Raw genomic sequence first — 12,207 nt, forward strand, 5'->3', positions numbered from 1 at the left:
CCTCTGTAAGAGAAAGATAGGAAATAGAGCAGCTCATTGGAGGTAAGTGCTCAAGGTCACTTCTTTCTAAAACAAATGCATTTTCCTGTTGGTGGTATTGTTTACCAGTCTAGTAATCAAGTAACTTAAGGGAAATTTCTCCTTTTTAAAATGAATTTTTCCTTTTGTGGGTTAAAAGATAGCTAGGTCCTACCAAATGTCTTCTTCATCCCATCTCTCAGCATGAGTGGTTGGTGGCTAATCCAGCCACCATACATCTGATACTGTTAACCCAGAGTCATTGCCAAGAAAGGACTTGATGAAAGTCTTTGGATCACCATCTATAGTTACTATTGACGTGACTGGCAAATATAGTTCTTCAGTCTAAACTGTATTCATCCTTGGCCAACAGAATTTTTTTTCTTTTGGCTTAGATTGAGTATATTTAACTTCTCCTTTCTCCCTAGGAGTGATACAATAAGAGTAAATGGAATGAAATATTTCATTTCTCATGGTCCATTGGTAAATTTTGGAGAACTTATGGCAAATCAAACAGCCCAGCCAATAATAAGCTCATTATATCCCCTAGCATCTACAGTTCAAATTTTTTTTCTATCTGACTCATGTTAGGGCCATGCTTTTGGAATATTCCAGGAAGTTATCTCAGAATGCCAGAGAGGCCTCCAACTGAACATTCCTGGTTTCTCGAAGAGACATGTAGCCTTTGACAGTGGTGGATTATTTATAAATGTGCACTGCCTTCTCCATCGGACTTCATAGAAATAACATTCATCAGCCTTGCCAGAGAGTACATCTGCCTTTAAGTGGCTGCCAGGGCCCTATGTGCCAATACCCACTTAAGATTCTGAACCCCATTCAAAAAAATCTCTGAATCTCATTCAGCAGATTTAATCATGCTAATCTTGGCTTCTATTTGTGGCAGCCGCTGCAGAGGAGGGGTTCCCAGTGTTTTACTGAGGGAAGCTAGCTTTTCCAGAACTCACTAAGACAGAGTAGATTTGTCATTAGAGCATCTGGGTTCAAATACCAGATTTGTCACTTAACTACCAGTGATACTAGGCAAATTATGTAACGTCTTTGGATATCTTGATTGATCTATGAAAATGAGGGGAGTAGAGCTGGATGAGAAGATCGCTAAGCCTTCTTCTAATTCTAAATTTGTGATCCTGTAATTTTTTTTGAATTTCCCCAAAGCCTTGAAACCCTGTGTTTGTTTAAAAGGATATAAATTAAGCGGAGGGGTAAGAGAACACAATAAGCATTTGATTCTTACACAACAACTCAAGGTAGGTGATATTAGCCCCATTTTATATATGAGGAAACAGAGATTGGCTTGCTCAGTGTCTGAAGCCAAGTATGGATCTGATAAGTTCCTGTTACTGAAGATTGAAGGAGGTAGCCCAATCTGATGGTAGCCTTATAATAGCTGTGTTGATAATTTGGACCATCTTGGGAGATGGGGTGGTGGGCGGGGGGGGCGGAGATGGCAACAATGATGGTCTTCTGAAGTACTGATAGCTACTCCTACCAAGGTTCCTAGAGGTCCTTATGATGGTTGGAGACTCTTGACAGAAGAACGCTCAGTCATTTGGTAGAAACCATAGCATTTGACATTCTTGCTGATCTGTTTCACCCCACTTGGTCGGTCTCATGTTTGACTTATACATCCATCTGGTCTCTGTCACTCAGCACTGCACTCAATTGGAAGGATTTATTAGAGAAACAAACCAAAAACAGTGAAAATCTACCCTAAACCCATTTCAAATATTCAAAAGACATCTGATAAATAGAAAGATGTCTAATGAAAGAGAGGTTGAAGAAAGGAAATAGCTACTCCAGAAATGGGAGAGTAGACAGTAATGGATCTGGGTTTAGAATCCATATAAGACTGAAAGTAAAATAAAGTAAAATCAAGATTTATCCTTCCTTGAAGTAACCTCACATCCTCTTCACTTTTATTGTTTGATAACCTCTACCAATGACATAATTGTCAAAGAAAAGCACATACCTGGATTGTCTTATTCATCTTAGCAAAACGTTTACACTGGTGTGCACAAACTACCAATAATGTCTTGTACAATGAAGTTTCAGGTATATTCATGGTTTTATTTGGATCACTAGAGTCCCTTTTGGTAAATTAACTCTTTGTCCAATTAAAAAAGCAGATATATTAAATGAGAGTTTGCACAGAGAATCTCTTCAGTAAGTTAACCAGTCTTTTCCCTGATGTGATCAGATCTCATATTATGAAAAGTAAATTATCATTTGGAAATTGTCTTATTACTTCCTTTTCTTTAAGCAACAATAGTCATTCAGATGGTTGTTCAGTCATTTCATTCAGGTAGCTCTCCTTTATCCCCACACTTATAGGTAACTTGTAATACTACAGTGTGTATCTAGGTGATGAGTGGATAGAGCACTGGCCTTGAAGTCCAAAGGATGAGAGCTTGAATCTAGTCTCAGACACTTGTCACTTGCTGTGTGACCCTGAGAAAGTTACTTAACCCTGATTATCTCACACCCTGGATCAATTCCAATCATTCTGATTCATATCCAGCCACTAAGGACCCAGATAGCTCTGGAGAGAGAATGAGGCTGGTGACTTGTAACAGCCCCCCTCACTCAAATCCAATTAATGTGCTTGTCATGGCATCACCTCCCTGATGTCATCATCTTCTTTGAGAATGAAGGACAGCCATCATCATCAATGCATGCTACAGTGGTGGAGAGAATATAACATCGAAGCTGCTTTTTTTTTTATTTTTGTGAGGTTTTTTGCAAGGCAATGGAGTTAAATGACTTGCCCAAGGTCACATAGCTAGGTAATTATTAAGTGTCTGAGTTCAAATTTGAACTCAGGTCCTCCTAACTCCAGGGCCAGTGCTATATCAACTGCACCACCTAGTTCCCCGTATTACTTTTAATTCTTCAAACTATGGAAGGATGAAAAAAATAAAAGAATCTGATCTAACCCTACAGGATTCCACTCCTCTTAATGTAGTGAGAGTAATCGCAAAATAAGACTAAATTCATTTTTTTTAACCTCTTCAGTTTTGGAGCCATGTTTCTTCTAACCAGGCCTACATGTTAGTTTCTACATTATGGAGAACTAATTATTTATGACACTTGTCCATTTCTTTTAAATCTTGACTTTTTATTGGGTCAGAAAAGTAGAGGAGGAAGATAGTGGATGTTCTTTATGCTTTGCAATCTTAAATTATTTAAAATCATCACACTGTCCCAGTGTTTATTATGTGTCATTTAAAAAAAGGATTTTTGGAAATCTGTATGACCACTAGATTGCTATTTTTGGATTTTCCATTGTCAGAAGGAAGATAGAAGTAAAGACCATAAACTGACAGACTAGGTTAAGCCTCCGGTTGCCTTAGGCAATCAAATATGTGTCCCACTCCATCCTTCTGGCTTAGGACATTCATCCCTCCTGAGGTTCCTCGTCCTTTCTGATGATGGATTGAGAAAGACAAGTGGCCCTTGGGTAGACAAACACTTCACCCAGGCATTTGGTGCCATTTAACAGTTCCTTCTTGCTCTTGACATTTTCATTTTCCTTCTTCACCTCACTCATCACTAACTGTTTGCATCTTATTTTCTATACACAGAAGTAATACAGAATGACAGAATACATATACAAGCTCCATTACTCATTTTATAAGCTATATTCTAGTCAAATTACACAGTGAGTTTTATACTAGCTGAGCCATGAAAGGAATATTACAGTTTTAATTGTACATTGGCCTCATACAAACATCATTCAAAACAGAGTGAAATTTTTATGAAGCATAGTTACTCTAAATTATATCTATCTATGTAATATATATTTATATGTGCGTGTATATTTATAGTCGCATATATGTACAAGTATTTCATTTATAATTCTTTCATCTCAGTTCTGATCCAGCTTTCTTCCATGGAAAACTTTATTTCCTTGCAAAAGGATTAGAATTTTCAGTACTCTTCCTTGGGGGAAAATTCTAAATGTTAGAATTATGTTCAAAGGCTTGCCATGAATGTTATATTAAACAGCATCTTCTTATTGTTTTGGTCCCTAAGTGACTTAAGAAGATCATAATATCCTAAAATTACTAGTAATTTATTTTGTTTTAGGAATCAAATTAATAGATTAACCGTGCAAACTTTTTTATTCAGATATTTATCTATTACCATAATTAGTTATGAGTTATAAAAATTATCAGTAATTAGCTATGAATTATCCAAATGACAAAATATTCAACAAGGAAAGGAAATTATTATAATTGTTGAAATTAATCCATCTATCTTATTTTCCATCTTTTGATTCACCTAAATAGCATTTAATGATTTCATAGACATAAATAAGTTTCATATGATGTCTTAAACACTTTTTTCTTTATAAAAATTAACAGATTTTGAAACAATTCAGTCTTCAAGACAGATCAAGAAATCTTCAGTTAAAAACTTTGAGTTAATTGAGAACATCAGACATGGTACTGGAAATAAGTCCTTCCTGAGGGAAAATTAAACACTCTGAATGGTTGTTATACTGCATTTACAATGAAAAGAAAAGCAGGTTACAAAATATGTAATAACAATAAATGCTATAGTACCAATATGTTATATTGTCTTCAGAGCTTCCAAGTGCTTAATTAAAAATAATGGAAAATGGGGGAAAACCTTTTTTTTTTATTTTTTGAATGGGCTATCATTCTTTTATAGTTGGAAAATTGATATACACGTGATTTAAACCTTTTCTGATGCTACTTGGTTAACTTTTGTATTGCCTCCAGAGCCATTTATAAAGTTGAGGAGTAAAAAATAAGTACATTGTTTGACTTCTGATAAAGTGTTATGGTCACAAGTTCCAAAGGCCAAAGCATGATGTATCCATGATGTTCACCTTGAGTTATTAATAAAAATAACTTTGATCAGTATTAGCCGTGTGACGATCTTTTGTCCAAAAAGACCATTTCAAGTTTAGAGAATATAAGAATTATTTCTGTCATTTTCTTGTTCCTAGATTTTTTCAAGTTACCTAAATGAAATAGGATAGCAGTTCTGAGAGCCATTAAAAATGTTTCCTTCACAAATTGACTTAAAAATTGGTCTAGCAAAATGGCATTTTGCAGCATGTGGCATTTTTGGGAAGGCATGTGTTCTGAAATAGTGCATGGGATTGGATACTAACAAAGTGTGGTAACATTAAATTATCTGGATATTCTATTTTTCTTCTTTAGACTCAGATCACATATATGTTATTTCACTCTACAAAAATAAGTTCATTATCCATCAATAATGATCATGGAGATGCTGAGATAGAATATATTTCCAATCTGATGGCTGGAATTCAAAGAATTGAGAAGTAAGGAAAACCAATTGGGGGTAAGAGTTAGGGGGAAAGGTAGGAGAAGTTTCTGTCACTAAGGAAAAAAGGCATAGTCTTCACTGATTATATTAGCTTGGTGGCATAGTATATGTATTTAAAAGAGACCTTAGAGAGAATGTAATAGTCTGTTCATGTAATTATGTGAAATCCTCTCATTTTGCTTGTGGGGAAACTGAGACAGAGGGAAAGTGACTTGTCTCAGGTCACAGTGATATTTATCTTGAACTTGAGTCTTCTGATTTAAGCCAAATCAAATGTTCTTTTCATTTATGGGGCGGGGCAAAGAGGAAGACTTTAAGTCATTTCTCATTTTGAAGTTTTCTGGGCCTTCTACCACCCCCACCCCTCCTACTCCATTTTCAAAATTTCAAAAAGGACTGAAGATTATTTGAATAAGGCAACCTCTTGTACTTCCAACCTATTAGATTGCTAAGTCAGAAAGTCACAAGGAAGACGCCTGGGAGCTTTAGGCCTTGTCTACAAAAGGGATAAATGCCTTTTTGAGGAGTAGGGAGGCTTAGAAGCTTCTGCAGGGGCTATTTGAAACTTTCAGTGATAGAATCCTTTTCCATGGATCTCTTAAACAGTATTCCCCATAATAATAGCAGAAATGTGTGTATTTGTGTGATGAAAATATTTCTTTAACAGCAACCCAGAATATGTATCTTCTCAGACCTTAGGAATATCTTATATACTCTAGGATTCAAAATTAAATCACTATAATTTGTTCAGGGAAGGTCATAGACAGCTATGATATGTTTCTGTAAGATTTTATATTTATTTAAAAACTTCTTTCTTTTCAAGAGAAACCTGACATTGAGGATCTTCCATCTAATTTCTAGTAAATTTTGTATTGATATCTCCATCTACTATGATATTGATGTAACTCTTGGAGGAAAGGAATCTCACTTAAAAAGAGACCAATAAAAGTCCCACATTCTGCTATTGGGTCTATTGGTTGTATCATTTGCAACTGTGGACCAGTAAAATTCTCAGAAAAGCACTAATGCCAGTGAGTTATTGCTGCCAAATAATCCTGGCTCTCACTGGGTTCTCTAGAGGGAAAAGGTTTCAGGGGAGTCCTTAGGAAGACAGTGTCAGAGAAAATGCCAAGAAAGGAATACAAGTCTTCTGCCCATTTTAAACCAGCAAGAAGGGAATTAAATGAATCATTGTACCAAAAGTATATCTTTCATCAGATCATTAATAAAATTAAAATAGCTTCAGAAAAAGTCTTTCTAATAAAGAAAGCTTAGATTCTCTTGGCAATACAAAGCAGAATGTTAAGATAGGAGAAACTGTTTAGATTCCTAATTTAGGTATTCTAGCAAGAGAACTTAACTTTATAATTACATGGAACTTTCATTTATTTTGTCCCACATATATCACTCCAACATTTATTACTTGTACATATTTTACAGATGAGGAAACTGATTCTCAAAGAGGTTAAATACTTTCTCTAATCAATCAGTAAATATTTATTAAAGCAAGGGAAGTTAGGTAATGCAGTGGATAGGGCACTGGAATTGAAGTCAGAAAAATAGGAGCTCAAATACAGTCTCAGACATTTGTCTCTTACAAGCTGTTTGACCTTGGGTAAGTCATTTAACCCTGATTGCCACACATCCAGGGCCATCTCCAGTCATCCCGATTCATGAATGGCCTCTGGACCCAGATAATCCTGGAAGAGAAAGTGAGTTTGGTGGCTTAGTTTAGCACAGCCCTCCCTAACTCAAATTAAATTCATGTACTAGTCATGGCATCACCTCCCTGATGTTGTGGTCTTCTTCGAAAATGAAAGACCAAAGGAAAAAAAAAATTAAAGCACAGATCCTGTGCTAGTTTCTGGCAGTTCTAAGACAAAAATACTCTCTATAAGTTTACATTCTATTTGGACCAGACAACATATACACATGGAACTATATAGAGGACTTAGAATGAATAAAAGGCATTACATGGTAAGGGAGGAAGTAGCCTTAAGAGAGATTGGTTGAGTTAAAATTTGAAGGAAACTGGATATTCTGTGAGGCAAAAATAAGAAGATAGCAATTCCAGGATCAGATACTATCTGTGCAAAGTTAGGGAGTTTAGGAGGTGGAATGTTAAACTGAAAGGAGGGTAGTACAATAGGAAATGGAGTATGTGATGGGGAATCATGTGTAATAAGCTTGAATGGATGGTGCCAACTAGTGAAGGGCTTCAAAAGTCATAAACAGGAGTTAGTATTTGATACTGAAGACAAATGGGATTTATTTAATATATGTGGTCAGATTTTTACTTTAGAAATATAATTTTGCCATCTTTGTGGAAAATGAAGTGGGAAGAGACATATAGTGGAGAAACCATTTAGAAGGTTCTTACTGTTGTACCAGAGAGAATTAATGAAAACCAAAGTTATATGGACCCAGGACTCAATTTGAGTCTTCCTGACTGCCAGATCCAGTGGCTTTTTATTCTAAAATAATGATCATATTAGCATTATATAAATTAATATTAAGATAACATTAAAATAATTTTAAAATTATGATACATATTAAAATATTACACTAGCATAGTTAATAACACATATTTGTAAAGTGATTCATAAACTTTAAAGTAGTATACAAATGCCAACTATGATTATAATCACTATACAATGCTCTTTATGATATAAATAGGTCAGTAAGGACTAAATATCAGGGACATTTGGGGGGATGGCATCATAGTAATAACATCTCAGTATCTATTTCTGGGAAAATTTAAACTACTTTCTCAGAATTATAGAGAATAAACTTATTGAGATGTGTTAGAAATTACAAGGATCTTTGATGGCCTTAGCTGGTGATCTCTATATGATTTATTGTTCTTACTGGGTATTCTCATAGGCTATTTAATTCTAGGTATTTTTCTTTTTTAAGTGCCATCATCTTTATTAAGTGATAAACTAAAAGTTTAAATGATTTTTCTCTTATTTTAGTTCTTCATGCCTATCTCCTTCCATCTTCATTTTTTCCCCCTTAATGTAGACATTTGGTTAAATCCTCACTAATTGAGAATTTGAAAAATTCAGAACTACTATGGATCTAATATTGACTAAAAAGTTTGAAATTTTATTTTGTAAATTTTACAAGTTTATTTCCTAGATCCATTTGAAAATTCAAAGTTGCTCTAAAAAAAATAACAAAGGAACTAGAGAAATCTCTTCAACATACATTTAGTTTTTGGTTTCAGCAATTATTAGATATCAAATTACTTAGATTACTCTTGTGGAACATTGTCCTTTTGTAAATTGTCGCTTTTTTATTAATCTCATTTTACTTATTCTTTTGCATTAATCTTAGTTTAATAAAGATAATAACTGACATTTACTTAGATAGCACTTTAAAGTTTGCCTAAGTACTTTAAGTACATTATCTTATTCGAGCCCAGAAACAATTCTTGTGAGGTGAGTAAGGCGGGTATCATTATCTCCATTTTCTAGATGAGTTTATAATGTGAATTGTACTTTAATGTACTAAGATTTTATTTCTTTCAAAATATTCTATAATTCAGAGTTTTTATTTAGCTTGAGTCAACTACCCTCTATACCTCATTTTTTTGGTGATTTGAAGAGGTTTTACTGCATGAGACAACTCTTTTAAAGTTGAATACCTCCACCCACCAAGTAAACAGGATGGCATTCATTGGCTATTTATACTTTTTGATATAGATTAAGACCCAGATATGATAAATTTATTATCTGCATTGATTTTTTCATAGATTAAAAAAATAAATGATATATAACCAAAGTGCATTTTTAAAGGACATATAGTGTGTTAAGCTCTAGGAATACCAAAAAAAAAGGGTAAAATTAGCTTCTGCTCCCCTCAAAGAACTGACATTATCTTATTTTTTCAATATGCATCTTTTTGTAAATTATTCAGTTCTACATTTTTCTACATGTCTCCCTTCCCTCACATGACAGCGAGCAATCTGATATAGGTTGTGCATGTACAATCATGTTTAAATATTAGTCATGTTGTGAAAGAGGAAACAGAATCAAAGGAAGGAGAAATGTAGAAAACATAAAACAAGTTTTAAAAATTAAATAGTATGTGTTGATCTACATTCAGATTCCAGTTTTTTCCTCTAGATATGGCCATAATTTCCCATCTTTTAGAATTATCTCTGATCACTGAACTGCTAAGAGCTAACTCTGTCAAAGATGATCAATCAAATAAGTAGCTGTTAGAGTGTACGATGTTCTCCTGGTTCTACAAACTTCACTCAGCACCAGTTCATGCAGGTCTTCCCAGACTTTTCTGAAGTCTGCCTGCTCATGATTTGTTACAGAACAATAGTAAAGGAGCTCACATTTTAATGGAGAAGACAACAAGAAAACAGCTATAAACAAACCACATAAATATAGGATAAATAGATAATCAATAGAGGGAATAAGGAAGACTCTAGCATAGAAAGGCTTTCTGTATAAGGGATATTAGCTGGGACTGGCAAGAAGACAGAAGCTGGGAGATAAAGTTAGAGCATTCCAGACATGGGAAGACAACCTTTGAATATGTGTAGATTTGGAAGATACTGTATCTTGTTAGAGAAATAGCAAAGAGTGTCACTGGGTCATAAGTATGCGATAGGAAAAGGGGTGAGCAAGATGTATGTTGAGACTGGAAAGATAGAAGGAGGAAAGAGTGTGAAGGACAAGAGGATTTTATATCTGATCCCAGAGGTGATAAGGAGGCCCTATAATTTACTGAATTAGGGTAGTGGTAATGACATGGTTAGCTCTGCACTCTAGGAAGATCAATGTCACAGAGAAGTGAAGGATAGACTGGATTGGAATGGAGAGACTTGAGACATGGAGATCCACCAGTCCAGGTAAGAGGTGATGGGGGTCTGTACCACGGTGGTGGTCAGACTAGAGAAGGGATATATATATATATATATATAAAACTGTCATGGAGTTAAATTGAATTGGCAAGGTTGGATATGGGGAGGGGGTGATAGCCTGAGAAGTTGAGTATAACACCATCAAGCCTAACTAACTGGGAGGATATGAATTCTCTTCACAATAATATGGAATATTAATAGATTAGCAGCACAGTCTCTCTGTATTTTAGCTAAAAGATTCTAATTTTCTCATTGACCAATTAATTTCTCTCAAATATATCTTTTAGGTTAGAAGATCTTATGTTCATTAGAGAGGTCAGAATGGGGACATGGAGAAGTGCACAGACCAAAGGCAGAGGACTTGGTTTGAGGAACAGATATGCTACAATTACTTATCTGATCTTTGACAAGTTAATTAACATTATCTAACAGAACTTCAGTTTCCTCATTTGTTACATGAGGTGGTTGGATTAGATTCCTCTCTAGTTTCTGTGTGACCTAGCAATGATTTTGAAGTCTTCATGTGTTTTCTTAAAGAAAGTAGCTCAGGGGCAGTTAGGTGATGCAGTGGATAGAGCACCTGCCCTGGAGTCAGGAGAATCTGAGTTCAAATCTGGCTTCAGACACTTAATAATTACCTAGCTGTGTGGCCTTGGGCAAGCCACTAAATCCCATTGCCTTGCAAAAAAACTTAAACAAAAAAGCAAGAAAGAAGCTTATAAAAGTGAATCCTGAAATCTTCTTCTTCACTCTCAATTCTATCTTCAAAGGGATTTTGCTCTTTAGTCCACAACAGAAATTCAATGATTTTATAAGGTGAAACTTTATGTAATACATGATTAAAATGATTGGAGTCACCAAACTATAGAATAAATTCAGAGCTAGAAGAACCTTAGAAATTATTTAGTTCAACCTTATTTTACAAATTAGTAAAAGGAGAGCAAAGAGCTTTTGACTTGCTAGGGATATTACAGGTAATTAGAGTTGGTGACCATGACCAAAGTATCCTAATTTCCCATCATATCTCCCGATCTGAGGAAATCAAATAATTGATAAGGTTATATCTAACTTTTTTGTATTTTGTATTAGATTGTCTTAGAGAAGGATTATATCTTATTACACATTAAGTTTTCATTCCATGGATGTGATCCCTAAAAAAAGGAAACTAGAAGTGGAAAGCTATAGATTACTCAGATTTTTATTAGCTATTGCAAAATACTATGCAGGTATAAGACTCAGTATCTTCCTTTACATTAATTTACTCTTGTAAAAATTGAGGCTTTGTCCAATGTAGTTTTCTCATAGGATCACAGCACTATTGATCTCAGAACTAGAAGCTAGAGATTTTAACCTTTCTTCTTGCCTCTGCTTGCACCGATAAGGTTAGAGAAATACAGATAACCTTTTCTCTGGTTAAAATGATTGGTGATATTTTTTTTCTTTCACATTATAGTAGCAGTAAGTCTTAGAAGAATGTCAGTATAAAGGCAAGGGACTTGATAGAAACTTAACCCTGAAAAAATTGAAAAAGAGGACTTGATGAAGACTAGAATTTTATAGTGAAGATAATTTTTGCTCATATATGTACATCTTGACTTAATAGACTTAGGATAGATAGCATACCAATCTTTAATAACTTGAATTTTAGGAAATAATTTTCCTGTGCTAATTGCTATGGTTATATTCTGATATGGTTGTATGTTAATCATTCATGACTCATTTGAGAGAATCAAACTGTCATTGATGATCATTATATAAGACTTAGAAGGCCAGAAAGAGAATTAAACAGAGGCAACATGGCAGGATATACTTTGCCCTAACTGAAAAAAAGTAGTCTATAATGATTATATTGCAATCTTAAATTCTGTAAAGTATTAAGGACTTTAAAATAGTTGAATAAAAATGAGAGTTAAAATTTAAAAAAGAAAATCAAATGAAACAGACAGTTGCAGAAAGTCTTCTGA

General features: G+C 34.5%; 1 protein-coding gene and 1 long non-coding RNA gene across 2 annotated transcripts in view; both read left to right on the forward strand.

Annotated features, from left to right (window-relative positions):
- The window catches only part of PTPRM (protein tyrosine phosphatase receptor type M), a 1,090,562-nt gene that overhangs the window by 118,666 nt on the left and 959,689 nt on the right, over positions 1–12,207 (forward strand). The window lies entirely within an intron of this gene.
- The window catches only part of LOC141502237 (uncharacterized), a 132,706-nt gene that overhangs the window by 94,695 nt on the left and 25,804 nt on the right, over positions 1–12,207 (forward strand). The window contains exon 2 of the long non-coding RNA XR_012472472.1: positions 1–12,207. This exon is cut by the window's left edge and continues 64,933 nt beyond it; it is cut by the window's right edge and continues 25,804 nt beyond it. This is a non-coding gene — a long non-coding RNA (uncharacterized LOC141502237).

This window comes from Macrotis lagotis, chromosome X (assembly GCF_037893015.1).
Source record: "Macrotis lagotis isolate mMagLag1 chromosome X, bilby.v1.9.chrom.fasta, whole genome shotgun sequence".
Lineage (NCBI taxonomy): Eukaryota > Metazoa > Chordata > Mammalia > Peramelemorphia > Peramelidae > Macrotis > Macrotis lagotis.